The sequence below is a fragment of the Contarinia nasturtii genome, unplaced genomic scaffold (assembly GCF_009176525.2).
Source record: "Contarinia nasturtii isolate CC-2019 unplaced genomic scaffold, AAFC_CNas_1.1 Cnas_scaffold_78, whole genome shotgun sequence".
Lineage (NCBI taxonomy): Eukaryota > Metazoa > Arthropoda > Insecta > Diptera > Cecidomyiidae > Contarinia > Contarinia nasturtii.
The window spans coordinates 4,559,224-4,573,890 of record NW_022197436.1 but is presented as its reverse complement, the minus strand read 5'-3'; the positions used below and the strand labels follow the sequence as shown (position 1 = coordinate 4,573,890).

Here is a 14,667-nt window from a genome sequence, read left to right as displayed (position 1 = left end):
ATTAGAGCGATTTGTTGAACACACCACGAACAGCAGTTACAAAACAAACGCCCCCAAAAGTATTACCCATCGAAAATCGTATCTATACGTATAAACATTGCAAAACGTACAATAATCTGCAATTTGTGTATCCTTTGAATGCATTTTCATGGATCGCATTTTCTATATATGCAATATTTAATGCTAAAAGATTTTCCATACACTGAAAAATGTTCCATGACACAGCGGGCCGCTGTCAGCGGCGAATCTATGACAAATAATTGCGATTGAAATTAAAATAAAATTGATGTCCGTTTGATTATTGTCCTAAACATGGTCCAAATATCAAAGAAAATCATTCGAAATATTATCCGGTGGTAGTGAATTAATTGATATTACATGAAAATGGCGATATAATTTTTGAACGAAAATATACATCATTTCCGTAAAACTGAATTGAGCAAATGCTGAAATTGACAGAGATAAAGTCTAATTCATGGATGTAGAGTATCTTTCAATTGAATATGTATATAGATATTGAATCTCTAAATTAATCGATACGATTTCCTTTTTTTTAACGTCCACTTAGCCGTAGAAAGAAGTTGCGTCTGTTCCTTGACTCTCATGGATTTCAAATAATTTCCTCAGAATGGTTTTTTGCTGCATGTGAAATACTAGCCTAGCATGGATTGGCATGCAAAACACATGCATGATTGCATAGGAAAGAATCCATATTCACAGCGCTATTCATGATGACACAATTAATTTTCTTTGTCTTCGCCAGCTGTGATATTTATATCATTATTTTTTATGCAAACCGATGAACGAAACACGAGACAAACTCTTTTATATATAATATATGCTGAATAAAAAATATCTTATTGGGAAAAAAGAGAAATTGTAACGGTGCACCCACATACCAACAAATAAACTTTTTTTACAAAAAAAAAATATGTTACGCTCATTATTATCTTCGTTTCCTTTTATTCAATATCATTTTTCTATATAGTTTTCATTTTCTCAGAGTCGCACATATGTGATATACTCATTGAATCTTGCTATATGACCCAATGTGTGTGCTAGTGATCTTACCGTGTGTTCGTTATTTAATTTTTTTTCAATTTTCAGCTGTAAATTCGGTTGCTTTTCCACGCATTATCGTCGATGTTATGCAAACTTTTAAAGATCTTTGATAGAGAGATAGAAATCTCTTTGGTAAATTAATTTGGTCATCATTGCAATTGTATTCTTTCAGCCATCGAAATCCCATTCATATAGGTTCGGCTGTCATCGGTAGACATAAAGTCTAATTCATATCCAACAGAGTTGGTTTGAAGGCACAAAAAACTGATTTAAGGCTCTTTTTTTAAAATGCTAAACACAATAATTCCAACAGACACGGTTTGTGTTCATTCTCTTACTCTCTTCGGTTCTCTATTCTCAGTGCTGGAAAAATGGTTCATTTTTCTATAGTCGTTCAACTATAATTCGTTCGCCGTAACTGTTGTCGTCGCCGTTATCGTTGCCGCAACCGCTGTTACCGATGACGTTTGACAAACGGTGCATGCGCCCTCAACGTATTCGACCGTCTAGTTTATCAGAAGCTTTTCATTGTTATTCTCAGCTAAAATGCGGCGTACGCGTATCGTGCATGCACCAAGTATGCAAAGCATCACAAGGATACATTGAACAGACGTGGTTGGAAAACATTTTCGATTTAGTTCACTGTGAAGTTTACCGGTCGACAGACGCGTTTCTGATCTCTCGCCAAATCAAACATAGATTCACAATAAAATTAAACAATTTTTACGTAGTGTCGACACAAAAATCACATTTGATTTTCTCACTGTGAAGCTTTGTAACGAATGATAGAGTGTTATCAACAATTTTGTCTAATACAAAGATTTTTCGGTGCAATATTGTCGCTTTTTTTATTTGATTTAATTTTCCGTTGGATTTTTCGATCTGATTTTATTCTGGTTTCACAAAATTGATGTTTGCAATCTGAACGGTGTGTTCACAATAAACGGCGGCACACATCAAACCAACGATAACAACAACAAGATACCAATATCAATCCCGATCGTTATATTTCCAATGAATAATAAATGCAGTAATCGTTACATTGACAACGATATATTGTCCATCGGTGCATGTAATATATATTTTTTTCCACATACGACATATTTGTTATAAAATAAAATGCTGAAAGAAAACAGCACAAAATTTAGTCTTTGCTTTCGTGCTAAAACTCATTTATGCAACTAGATATAAAAAAAGAACTCCGTACAATTCCAAGTGACGAAGAAATAAAAAAAAGGAGAGAACTTAAGAAAGAAAAATGAACACAAACTAAACACAATAAACACTGTGCCAGTGACTAGATATTTCACAGGAAGGAATGTTAGCAAAAACAAATATACACATATATGTACGTATAACAAGTAAAAAGTGACCGTGTGACAAATGTTTTTAGAGAATATAAAAAATATCTTCATCGTCTTTATATTTCTCGTACTATTTTTATGTTGTTCACAAGCAAAGTGTTAAGATTTTCGCGTTTATAACGGGTTTTAAAAATAGCTGCTTCACTCACGAACGGCAAAAGATAACACAGTAAAAAAATACATGTCGAATATAAACAAATTGTTGTAGCGTATATATTCGGTTGATTGTACAGCAACGGTGATATATTTTTTTGTGTCCGCGTTTGATAAAAAAAAGAGAAAATAAACGTAAAAAAAAACAGCAAACCGAAAAGAGAAAGTTCTTTATATCAAAATTTCCCAGTGATTTTTCATACTAGATAAACACAGAAGTTTGCGGTGAAAAGCAGCGAGAGTACAAGAAGAAGAAGAAAGCAAAAAATCGTTCTTTACGTACACACAATAAAGTAAACCAATTATTTTTTTGCTCTCTCTCACTCTCTCTCCGTCGTTCGAAAGAGTGGAAGAATTGAACTGTGGGAAAAATAGATAAAATCGTTTTGTGGACATCATCTTCCTCAACTACACGCAAATATTCATTGGATGATTTTTCCGGTTTTTTTTTATTCGTCGTACATTCAGTTTGATTATGTAAGTAAAACATCCTTTGTAAATCAACACAATTCAAGTTCTCTATCTCACTCCCGTAATCTGTTTCACTTGAAGAAAAAAAAGCACTTCAATTCGGTCAATTTAAACTCAAGCGCATTTGAAATTTTACAAACAAAAAAACACACACATTTCCTCACTTCTTTTGCGTGGTGAACTGAAATGGTGATATTTTTGTGTTTGCTTTTTGGCGTCGTGTTTGCCAAATAAATGCATTGTGGGCACTTCACTCTGAGTAATATTCTATTTGGGAGGATCAAAATGACGCCCTTACCTAGATCTACCTTAACATATTGCACGACGTGTATGTGTGTGTGAAGCTAATCGGAAGAAGGCATAGTCGTTTCGTCACTTGAAATGATTAAAATAAATATTGACTGAAATTATTGTTGATATTTTGTGTTTGTTTGAGCTTCAATCAATGAACTTCTATTTGTTGAAGTTCAGTAGCTGCAAATTGAAAATGGGCTACCTTATACCCATTTGCGCTTAGTTTGGAATTATCATTTCCAAACGCAAGATATCACTGTCTGCGTAAGTGTGTGTTGATTTTGAGGTAGATTTTTGCAATTCAACATTCACATACAACGCTTGCATGTTTTAGGCATTCGAAAATAGAATCGAAAAACCAAAGTGAAAGCTGGTGCATATATATATTCGTTCGAATTTCGCGTAATGCATTCTTCGGGCTAATACGGTGAATGAGCCCATGAATATTTTGGGTTGCTTTTGAATTACAGTATAGTTTTATCAGCGTTCAATTCAATCGAACGCATGTCCATGAAAGATTTATTGAACATTTTATCGGTAATATTGTGGTGAATTTGTGTGCTTATGCATTCGGAAGCGGGAAAATCTATTGTTTTTGTCAGTTGCTCTCCCTCTCTATCTCTGTGTGTGTTAAGATTGCTATTTTCTGGTGGATGGAGATGGGTATGTGTGATTATGTGTTTCCCTCGTTCATGCCCTCGTTGGATATGGTGCTTGGTATGATTGATCGTTTTCAAGTGACACGTGTCTGGTCGTTTCTCCAAATTGCAATATTCGAAATATTTTCCCATCTTGTTGAACACAATCATTTGCTCCAAGGATTATATCAATTTCAACATAATTTTATCGCGTTAACAATGGTGAACTTTAAGCTTTGCTGCTAAGGCAGCACCATTTTGAGAGTGAAATTCATTCAAACGAACCATTTCCGGAACATTTTGCAACGCATATCACCTTCAAACGGAATGTAAATAAATTATTCATATTATAATAATGCATTTTGTTCTTTGATCGAAGCGATAACATTTAATTGCATCCCCATCCTGAATGATAGACATACAACTAAAACATAGTCTCTTTATCTGTGGTTGAGTGCTGTGCTTATTAATTTTTATCATTTGTTTATGTTTTCATCATTTCTGCAATATCATATTTTTGCTACTAATTTTTATTTCGATTTAGTGAAGCATTGATCTGGCGAAGCAAAAAAAAAAATAAACATTGTGCCGATACCACATCAGACATGTATTCTATTGCGTGTCGTATACATTGAATAAAATCAAATAAACACAGAGCTCAAAACAAAAACAAAAATATACATGGAATGTACACATGCACACGTTTCGTTCACACTCTAATGTTATACAATGTTTCGCAGTAAATTATGCAAAATGATACACATTTGTCGAAAATCCGGACCACATTTTTTGCTCTCAACATTATATTTGCTTCCGTTTCAACGCAGCTTATTAGCGTAGATTTCCAAGTGAACCGTGTTATTAGCCACCTTTGCCTCCATTTTCCCATTTTCCCATTGCCATTTATGATACCGATTGCGGTAGGTGATAAATGGTGCCCTTAATCTAAAAAAAGTATGTAGAAATGATTTATCTCGTATGAGCAAATGATTACGGTAGTATTGATGTAGTTGAAACCGACTGATAAAAAGGTAAAACAAAAAAAGTGTCGCTATTGAAAGTTATATTCAGTATAAATTCAGATCAAATTATCTATCTATAGTTTATGATATGATATGATTATAAAAATGATGTTGATTATGGAGGCGCACTGTCATTGCTTTAGATTTGTGGCATTTATGTTTCATGCACGCATTCAATTCAACCTCGGCATAAACACAGTAGCCTCTCTTTCATCGGGGCATACAATTGACTACACAACGGTAAATGTCATTCGATGCAAATACAACTTAACAACACATAATATCAACTGAATAAATCATTTTTATTTCTCGTTGGCTAAATTTGCGCGTTGATTTTGTGTTTGCGTGTGTAACTTTTTTTTTCGAGTCAGTTTTTAATAGTTTCGCGCTAAAAGTCAAGTATTTCAGTGCGGTATATTAGATGAAAACTGAGTGAAAACGGAATGAATGCAATGAATTAATTGAAAAACAAAAGTGAGAAACCGAAAACGTTGACTTGATGAGAGGAAAAATGTACGGGCAATGAACGATTATTATTTTATTTTTCTCTGTCAGTTAGTTTTTATATATAATCGTGATTGTATATCGTGTAACATAAGAGACTCGACAATCGACATGAGTGCCTCAGCATTATCCATTGGTACGCATTAATGTGAAAATTTCGGCTAAAAGGAGACGGGAACAGTGTGCCAATGTGAGCCCATATATACTAGTGTGAGAGAAAGCGTAATGAATTAGATACGAATGACGAGGAATGGCAAAGGTGAATACAATGAAACAAAAATATAAAAACGGCAACATAAAAAAAAAATCAAACCTGAAAAGAGCAGTAAATGTGAAAGGGCATATAACAGAAAGAAAGCAAACAAAAGCATAAACGAATATAACATACAGCGCCAATAATATAGATTGTCAAGAACAATGTGAAATAAAATTTATGCATGTGGAAAAATAAATCCAATTTTCTACATATGACATGCAATACGAATAATGAATAAAAACGTAAACATACTTGAAATTTGAAGCACCACACATATCATATATATATATATAAATGTGTATGTGTGTCTGCCATTTCCTCGCGTTTCCCGGCCACATTATGCGAATTAAATCGAAAAAGATGTTCTCTTCATGAATTTCAGGCTCAAGCACACACACACACACACCATAACAGGCATGTACTTGAGGGGTGTTTTGCTGTTTTTGTGCATGGGAAATGGGTTTGAATCAGTTTTGTGATTGTTTGAATGAATGTAATAAAATTGATGTTCGAAAATCACAAAAGATAGATTGAGTGTGTTGAAGTGTAGAACCGGGGGTGGTAGAGCAACCAGTACGTAAATGAAAAACGACTAATAAAAAAATAAACAAGAAAATAAGACAACAATATTAGCGTCAAGTAACGTCAATCATTCGGCACTGTGGCGGCATTTGCAAACTTCAACAACAGCACAAAAAAACAACAACACCGTAATGAACGATCAATATAAAACCACACACACACAGAGCAGAAGAATGCACAACAAGCAGCCAAACGAACAAAAAAAAATATATATTGTACAATAATAGTTATAATGGGAAAAAAAGAACGAAGCGAAACACAGGAAGATATTGTAGAAGGTTAGGTATGTCATGTCAAATAACGGCACCGATACATAACATTACATTTAATCTCTTGAATCTAAATTCAGGTAATTTATTAAACTTTTTCCACTTAAAGTTTATCGTTTGTCGCCGTCTACTTTGCGTTTTTAGGATACATTCACAAAACCGCGCAGAAGACGGAAAAAAGATATGATAACAGCACGCTCGTAACAAAACGCATATAACATACTTTCTGGCGGAAAAAGGGGTGTGTATGTATGTGTGTCACATAGAATGCCACATCACATTCATATCTATTTGATTATCATTTAGTCAATTTGCTAATAATTTTTCGGTTTTTTCCCTATTCTGCAATTTGCGCATGCCATGAAATATTTTTCAATCCAATAATTACGTATTGTTGTTGGCACCTTTTTGCATGCTATCGAAAACCAATCAATTGTTTTTCAGAGAATGTCCAAGTGGAACATTGTTGCACTGTTAAATTGAGACAGAAAAAAAGTCCGATTGATATCATGTGAATCATTCAGCGTTTGGCGGCAACAACAATAATAGACATCAATTAGAAAACATAGTTAGTTGAAAGTTAAATCCTCGAAGCCATTCAATAACATTCATGGTTCAAACTGTTTTTTTTAATGTTTGATTGCATTATATGGCTTCATTGTTGATACATCTGTGGTTTTTGCTGACAGATTTCAAATATACTCATGTACTATAAAATTTAGAAATTGCAAAATTATTTTTTTTAATTATCCGTAATTTGCCGTAAAATGGATGTTCTTTTTAGAACAAAATTGAATCACACTTTAAATTGATATCCATGGCAGTATACATGACGAAAAAATTGGATTTAGATTTTCGATAATTACGCCTGCATATTAAACTTGGAATCTTTTTTTAAACTGAAATCACATAAATACACATTCTTCATAGAATGTTAGTCATGGTGGTTCCACCTTGGAACTCCAAAACATCAATTCCGGTAACAAAACATTGAACAAATCGATCTAGATTGAATCTATGCAAATTGTTATTTAATTCTAGGCAAATGTATGAAGTTTTTTTGAAACATTTTTCACGGCATTTTCTCAATTTCTTCATTACTCGATTGATTTTATTAAAACTTAATTGAAATAACTATGAAGTGCCAAGCAAAAAAAGTGCTATCATAGATTTTTAATAGACTGGTGCCTCTTATGCAAAATAAATGTCCCAGTGAACTGTTTCGGGACAAATTGAATGGCTATGACCCTTCCGACCAACTAAATTTAGTCTATGTTTTTCGCTTTCTTAGTATTTTCCAAAAGTAGAACATTTTGATTTGTGTATATCCATGCTTACGAGAGCCGTTCGATAATTTATCGTTCATTGAACGGTTTATTACATATTCTCCGTATTTTTTTTTCTGTTTGTGTGTTTGCGCACTTGAATAATTATGTTGTAAACGTTTTCGATATACACTTCTTTTGTTAATTTCCATTTTTGTATGATTCCAATTCATTTGAGTTGCCACGCACTTTTATCATTAGAATGGTTGCGAGTCGCGAAAGCGATCTGCCCACCCAGAACCAACATTTGTGAGAGAATCTGAAAAACTGATATTCACTGCATGTCGAAAAAAAAACTACGAGTATATTGCGTGCGGCAGCTATATGGTGGTGGTTGACTTGTGCGACCTTGGACCTGAAAAAAAAACATCAACGCCGACCACATTTCACTCGGTTACCCATCCAAAAATATGTCGAAATAATTATTGCTCTAAAGCTATTGGCTGGAAAATCATTCGGCGTTTAATATTTGCTACAAAAGTATTTCGTTTAATGTATGCAAAGCACATAGTACTTTGTGGCTGATTTTTTTTTTACATCACATTTGATGACGATGTATGTCAAATGTATATATTGTGTACGTCAATTTCTGTGGAAAAAATTAAATCGGAACCGAGAGCAAAGCTAGAGAGAGAGAGAGAGAGAGAGAGAGAGAGAGAGAGAGAGAGAAATTGCAGAAACATCAACAACATAAATTTCCCGTATATTTTTGTGCCTACATTTGAAATTGCAACAGCTCATACGTAAAAATACGTAAAGTCTTCATCATTTTATTTATTTTAAGTAGAGTGCGCAAATGTATGTTTTATAAACACACTCTCACAAAGAGTTGATTTCAAATGTGGATAGCAAATAAATGCCACAGTTCTGGTATTTTTGGAAGAGAATTGGTGTTGTTGGTGTTGTTGGTACCAAACGAACTGTATCTGAAATATTTCAATTTCTTAAATTTCTTTATTTAATTTTTTTTTTCATATGACAACACAAGTGCAATGTTGTGCTATCGGCATCATCATTTTTTTGTGGTTGATGTTGTAGTAGCTGCTGATGTCAAAGCAACAGCACTTGATTTTTTTTCCCGTAAAAATAATTTTATTTGACAATTCCTTGGACGATATAACTATACATAATAATAAATATATTCAACTAAAAAAATTTTATCCCAACTGAGTAATATTCATTTTATAAATTTAATCTATTTATTTCTGGACGGTTGGATTTGAGTACATGACGCCATTACAGTTTGAAGCTGAAATATTTTTTATATTCATCCAAAGGAACGAAATACCTACCAACAGAAAAATACATGTTTGAATCAACAATGAGTGAATGTTATTTAAAGCAAAAGAGATAATAATAAAGTGTATGTGTATATGCGAAAACATAAAAGTCCATCACATTCGTCACATAATTTTTTGGTACATATATATGACACGTCTTTGGAGAAATATATTTTCAGAAGTTTTTTTGTAATATAATTTTTTTAAATTCGTACCGGCTATTCCCTTAAAGGAAATGTTGATACTAGTAGTAGATTTAGAAGATTATAATTGGCCCTCTCAAAATAATGATGTTTTTCTTTGGAATTGAAAAACCCTCAGAAAAATCACACTTGTAAATGCAGAATGTTTGGCTTATTCCAGAAAAAATTGATGGTGTGCTTTCAAAACGAAGAAAAAAATACCCGGTTTTAATTCTATGGATTAGTTTGTTTGCACAGCAGACAATGAATCGCTCCCTATCGTTTTCCCGCTTAGGTTAAAAAATATGCTGCAATTTCATATCTAAACAGTTGGGAGCGATCCCATTTTAGAAGAATTTGTTGATCTTCCTCAGGAGATTTGAAATTTTTGAGTTGTATAATACCTCCAAGTGTGTGTGGATGGTATTCGGTTGATTAAAAGTTTGAAAATCATTAGGAAAATTCATGTCAAATGGGAAGATATTTTCAACCGTTCCCGATGCTCACAAAATATGCATTTCGATGTCGGAACCACTTTATGTCAGACCGATTCACGCCAAAAAAAAACTGTTCAAGTCTGTGATCACCGGGTGACATCGGTGGTCGTCGCTGTTGCTTTTCCGGTGAAGCCATGTCAATATTGTCATCACGACGAGAATTTCAGTCTTGTCGTTAAATTGAATAATTAATTATTTTCTTGGTTTTCTAGCTCGGAAACATTTTCCGTTGCGGGCGGAAGCATTGTAATCATTGCCTCTTCTTCCGATTTTGTTCGCATTTCATTTTTCTTAAGCTTTTTGTTCTTTCTTCCTCTCTCTCTCTCTCTCTCTCTCTCTCTCTCTCTCTCTCTCTCTCTGTTGCTTCCGAAAGGAGACAGAGCATTTTTGCAACTTGTTTATATATTTTTTTTGTGTGTGTGCTTTTTGTGGTTTTAGCAAAAGACATAGCCAGAAAATAAAATTGAAAAATACGACTGCAACGCACATACACACAACAATGAAAACATATTCCACCAAGTGAACATTGTCAGTATTGCGTAGTCGGCATACTGCGGCGGAAAAAGTTGCGGCCGAATCATCATGAATCTGAGAAACTGGGAAATATTTTCGAACTGGTTTCCGATTTTGTTGCTGGAAACATTTTCAAAACACACAGATAAAATACTTGGAATGAAAATAAAACCAACACGAAAATCGTTCACACAATACGCGGAAGCAATAAGATAGTAGTTGTGGTTCTTATTGTTATTTTTATGCTCTATACTGGAGTGCTTGCGATTACTAGCGCTTGCTTGTATTGCTTTATCGTTGCTACTATCGTCACCGTCATCGTCGGACCGTCAACCCAACACTGAAAGTTGCCTTTCTCTATGTATGTCTTTCTTTTTATTTTTCTCCTTCTTTCATTCGCTCCATGATACTCTCTCTCTCTCTCTCTCACTCTATCTCTCTTAATGTTCAACATTGTTGCAAAATAAACGATTTATTTTCTGCGGTAGTTTTTGTTATTCTATCAAGAAAATTTATATTTTGGAATTTGAGTGTATATGTGTATTATTGTTACGGCATAAACGAGTCTGTGTTATAAACTGTTGAAAACACAAGAATCGAAAATGGTTCGTTTTGTGAACTTAAAACAGTTAATTTCTTAACAGGAAATCATTTAAAATGTCTTCAAGAAGGCACAATGCTAACACACTACGTTACAAAATGAAATTTGCCGTTTAACCGTTGCATTTTCGTTTCTTCCCTTTTTTTTTGGTTCGAACAAAAGAAAATAAGGTCTTAACATACAAACCGTTTCAAAAAGATTGTTATGTTTCGCGTGTGATAGTTATTCGAATCTGGTATTGCAATATGGTTGTGTAATGTGGGCAGGCACTTAAAACTAAAATTGGCGTTGTTTCTGGCCATCGAGCAATAGAAAATGATGTCTCTTACCCTACATTAAAAAAATATGTTTGACAAATGCAAACAAATCAAATCACAAAAAAAAACTTATAAATTCAATTCAATCATATTTCATTTTATGCACGAACTTCAGTGATTTCGAGCACGCACCCAAATAATTTAAAAGAGAATTATATATTTTTTCTGTCATTTTGAACGTAGTTTAATAAATCTAAACTGAAAATGTCATAGATAGCAGGCCATTGTGTGCATTAAATCCAATAAGAAGCGAATTATTGAGCTAATTTCATTTGTAAGGCCCAAGGGATGTCAGTTTGAGAGAGTGTGAAAAAAACCAATTTGCATATTCCAATAATTAAATTTTCCGCTTTTAGCTGAATGACTTTATCTGCTAAACAGCGCATACTTTTTTTCCCCATTCAAAATCGATTATTCTCGGTTTTTATACCGTAGTCGTATTTGTGTGCACCAAATTCTCCACTCTAGTTGCTTTAAGTGTAGCACTTTTATTCCGTGATTTCTTTCACTATTCCGTTCTTTATCTTAATTCTACTCAAAATGCATTCAAGAGGCTGTTTTGTTCGTGCTGTCATTTCTGCAACTGTGTAAAATGTTTTTCGGCCGTCATTCATTACAACAACAACAACAAACGTAGCGAACGAATTTGAAAAGTAAAGAAAACGATTCGACTAAAAGTGTGGGAAAAGTCACCATAAGGCAAAGGCAATATTATATGGTGACACGCTTCTGAGCGTAATTTTCACAATCTTTCTTTTCTTGTCTTCAAATATATATTTCCAACTGTTATTGTTGTCGCGGCTGTTCGGTGGTGAAATAAAATCCCGAAGAAGCTTATCCAATGCACACAAAAAAGCTAACAATCCTGAAAGCTAAACATTATTCTGTCTCTTGAAGACAGGCACGTTTCGACCATTTGGTTTTTTTTTTTTTTTTTAAGACTGTATGTGACGTCTGCTGAACAGAACGAGCATGTCGAATCGAGAAAAGTCTCACTCAAAAACTGAGAGCAAAAGTAATAGTGGCAACAGAAGTAGTCAACGCTGCCGACGAAAAAGAAGTAGAGACCCATACACACACACATTTATATCAGAAATCATATCAAAATAACTGAAACCATATTCTTAATGAAAACGACCAAATGAAAATGTCTCGCTTTTTGCAAAATATTGAAGAACCATGGTATATAAAATATCGCGACGACAACCACCACCGAAAATTTCGACCGATGTTATATGAGGGTGACAGCAAATTGTGGAAAAACCTCAAATGATTTATGTTCGCTATTATATCGGTAACATTTTAGATTTTGACTTTTGTTGAACAATTTCGGCATGTGTTACTTGCTTAAACTGGATGTGGCTGGAGTATATGGTTAAATTGTGACACAAAATAGCTAACAACATCCAACGATATACACAACTTATTTCAGTTCATACGGCAATTTCACATTTCTCTGGCAATACACATTTTAAGCACAAAACGAAACGAATGTTGTTTGGCACAACCAAACGACATGCATACAAAACATATAGCCAATCTAGCAGATGGCTGATTGATGCTATATGCTCGCAGCTACGTCTTTATACCACATAATTTCTATTTTAATAAGTTTTTTTTTTTGAAATTTGTATTTCGCATTTTGTGTTTGTTGAAATAACTTGGATTTATTTCCAATTCATTCTTTCTAGCTGTTGAAAACTTTGTTTCATTTACTAAACATGAAATTGCTTACACACATGTATTTTTTTCCCAATTTTTTGCATATTCCATCTATGTGGCGAAATCACTGGATCTGTTTAAACAGTTTGAAAAATCGCTCAATTGGATTTGGCAAACAATTGAAGAAATCAACGTAGAGAGAGAGGAGCGGGTGTGAAATATATGGATAATAAAGAATTAAAGGAAAAAATAAAACATTCACAATTGTTGGCAAAACATGATTTTCCACTTTGGCATGAATTTTATATAAATTTAAATAGTACACCAAAATAGATAGCAATGATACATTACAATCGAAGGGAAAAAAAGTATGAGAGAAAAAGCTATGCTAGTAACGGCAATAATTGATATAGATATATCGCATTTTGAGTTGTCATCTATGGCTTGTGTGCCAATCAGTCATCTGTCGCTTTTTTAATTGTGAAGCTTTTTCTCTCTCTCTCTCTCCCTCTCTTTTTTCAAACGATATGACATATATCGATTGGTAATTTTACCGTAAATAAAAAGGAAAACGCCGATATATACCATTGCATTTTTTTGCTGTTTATTTTAAGTGTGTCATTTTTCTTTTTTTTTTTGGCATCATTTATTTGATAGAATTTTGCCCCTAACCTTCAGAATATTCTACAAATATTTATTGAAAAAGAACGAAAATGCCAACAGCGTAACAGCGTACAGTGTGTTTCATTATCTTGATCAGAACTTTAACTTCCCTGTTCCGTTTACCGTTATGTCTAATAGAGTGATTCCCACGTCGTAGAAAGCTCTATTCATCAATATACAATTATAGTATATTGTTGGTAACAATCCAAACAATTTAATTACCGACAACAATGTGATTTTTTTTTTTAAATCGGCACTCATAGCACTTGAATTGATTTCGAATCAGCGTGTAATCATTACGCTTTCCATATATGTATTTTAAGTGGTCAAGTCGGCAAACAATTATGACAAATTCAACCATAAATAATAGTGTGTGTTTAATTGTACAGATAAATTTTACATTGTCTGACAAATACATGAAACTCAATATCCTCAAGAGGTGTTAGATTTATGAACATCTCATTCATCACACTTTCATTAATAATTGTGTGTTTTGTTTGAGCATTCGTAACTTGCTACATAATAATGATAAAAAAATAAGCCATGACACTTCTCGCTCGCATCAGATCAATTCAAAAACTTTCTGTGTTATTTCATCACTCTTGGGGTAATTTTGATAAATGAGCTCATGTTTCGTAATACACTTATCTCATTTTCAATCCATTATTTTTTGATATTTATTTGACAATATGGAAATTTATTTGACTTTTAACGAACGAAGTAGCAAACGAAATCATTTGACAATTATGATTGAAAATAATAAAGACCTTAAAGTAACAGAAAGTATAAAAACACCATAATCTAGGGGTTGAAATTTTATATATTTGAATCAAGAAAGGATCGTATTTCAGATTCCCATCATTTGCGGTACGAACCGATTTGAAACCCATTTTACAATTTTCGTTGGAAACTAGGGGGCAGACACGTGGAATAGGATTGTACTTCTACACACAAAAAAATTTGCGGTAAATTTTAATGTAAATGCGGTTACTGAGTAGTGTGTGGTTAAATT

The 14,667-nt window shown here is 33.5% G+C and overlaps 1 protein-coding gene across 4 annotated transcripts in view; it reads left to right on the top strand.

The window, feature by feature from the left end:
• The first annotated feature begins 1,749 nt into the window (after nt 1–1,749).
• Nucleotides 1,750–14,667, top strand: part of LOC116351199 (acid sphingomyelinase-like phosphodiesterase 3b) — an 88,430-nt gene continuing 75,512 nt past the window's right edge. For all 4 annotated transcript variants that reach the window (XM_031783451.1, XM_031783380.1, XM_031783518.1 and 1 more), the window contains exon 1: nt 1,750–3,056. The gene's annotated coding sequence lies outside the window, so the exon portion shown is untranslated. The remainder of the gene's footprint in view (nt 3,057–14,667) is intronic.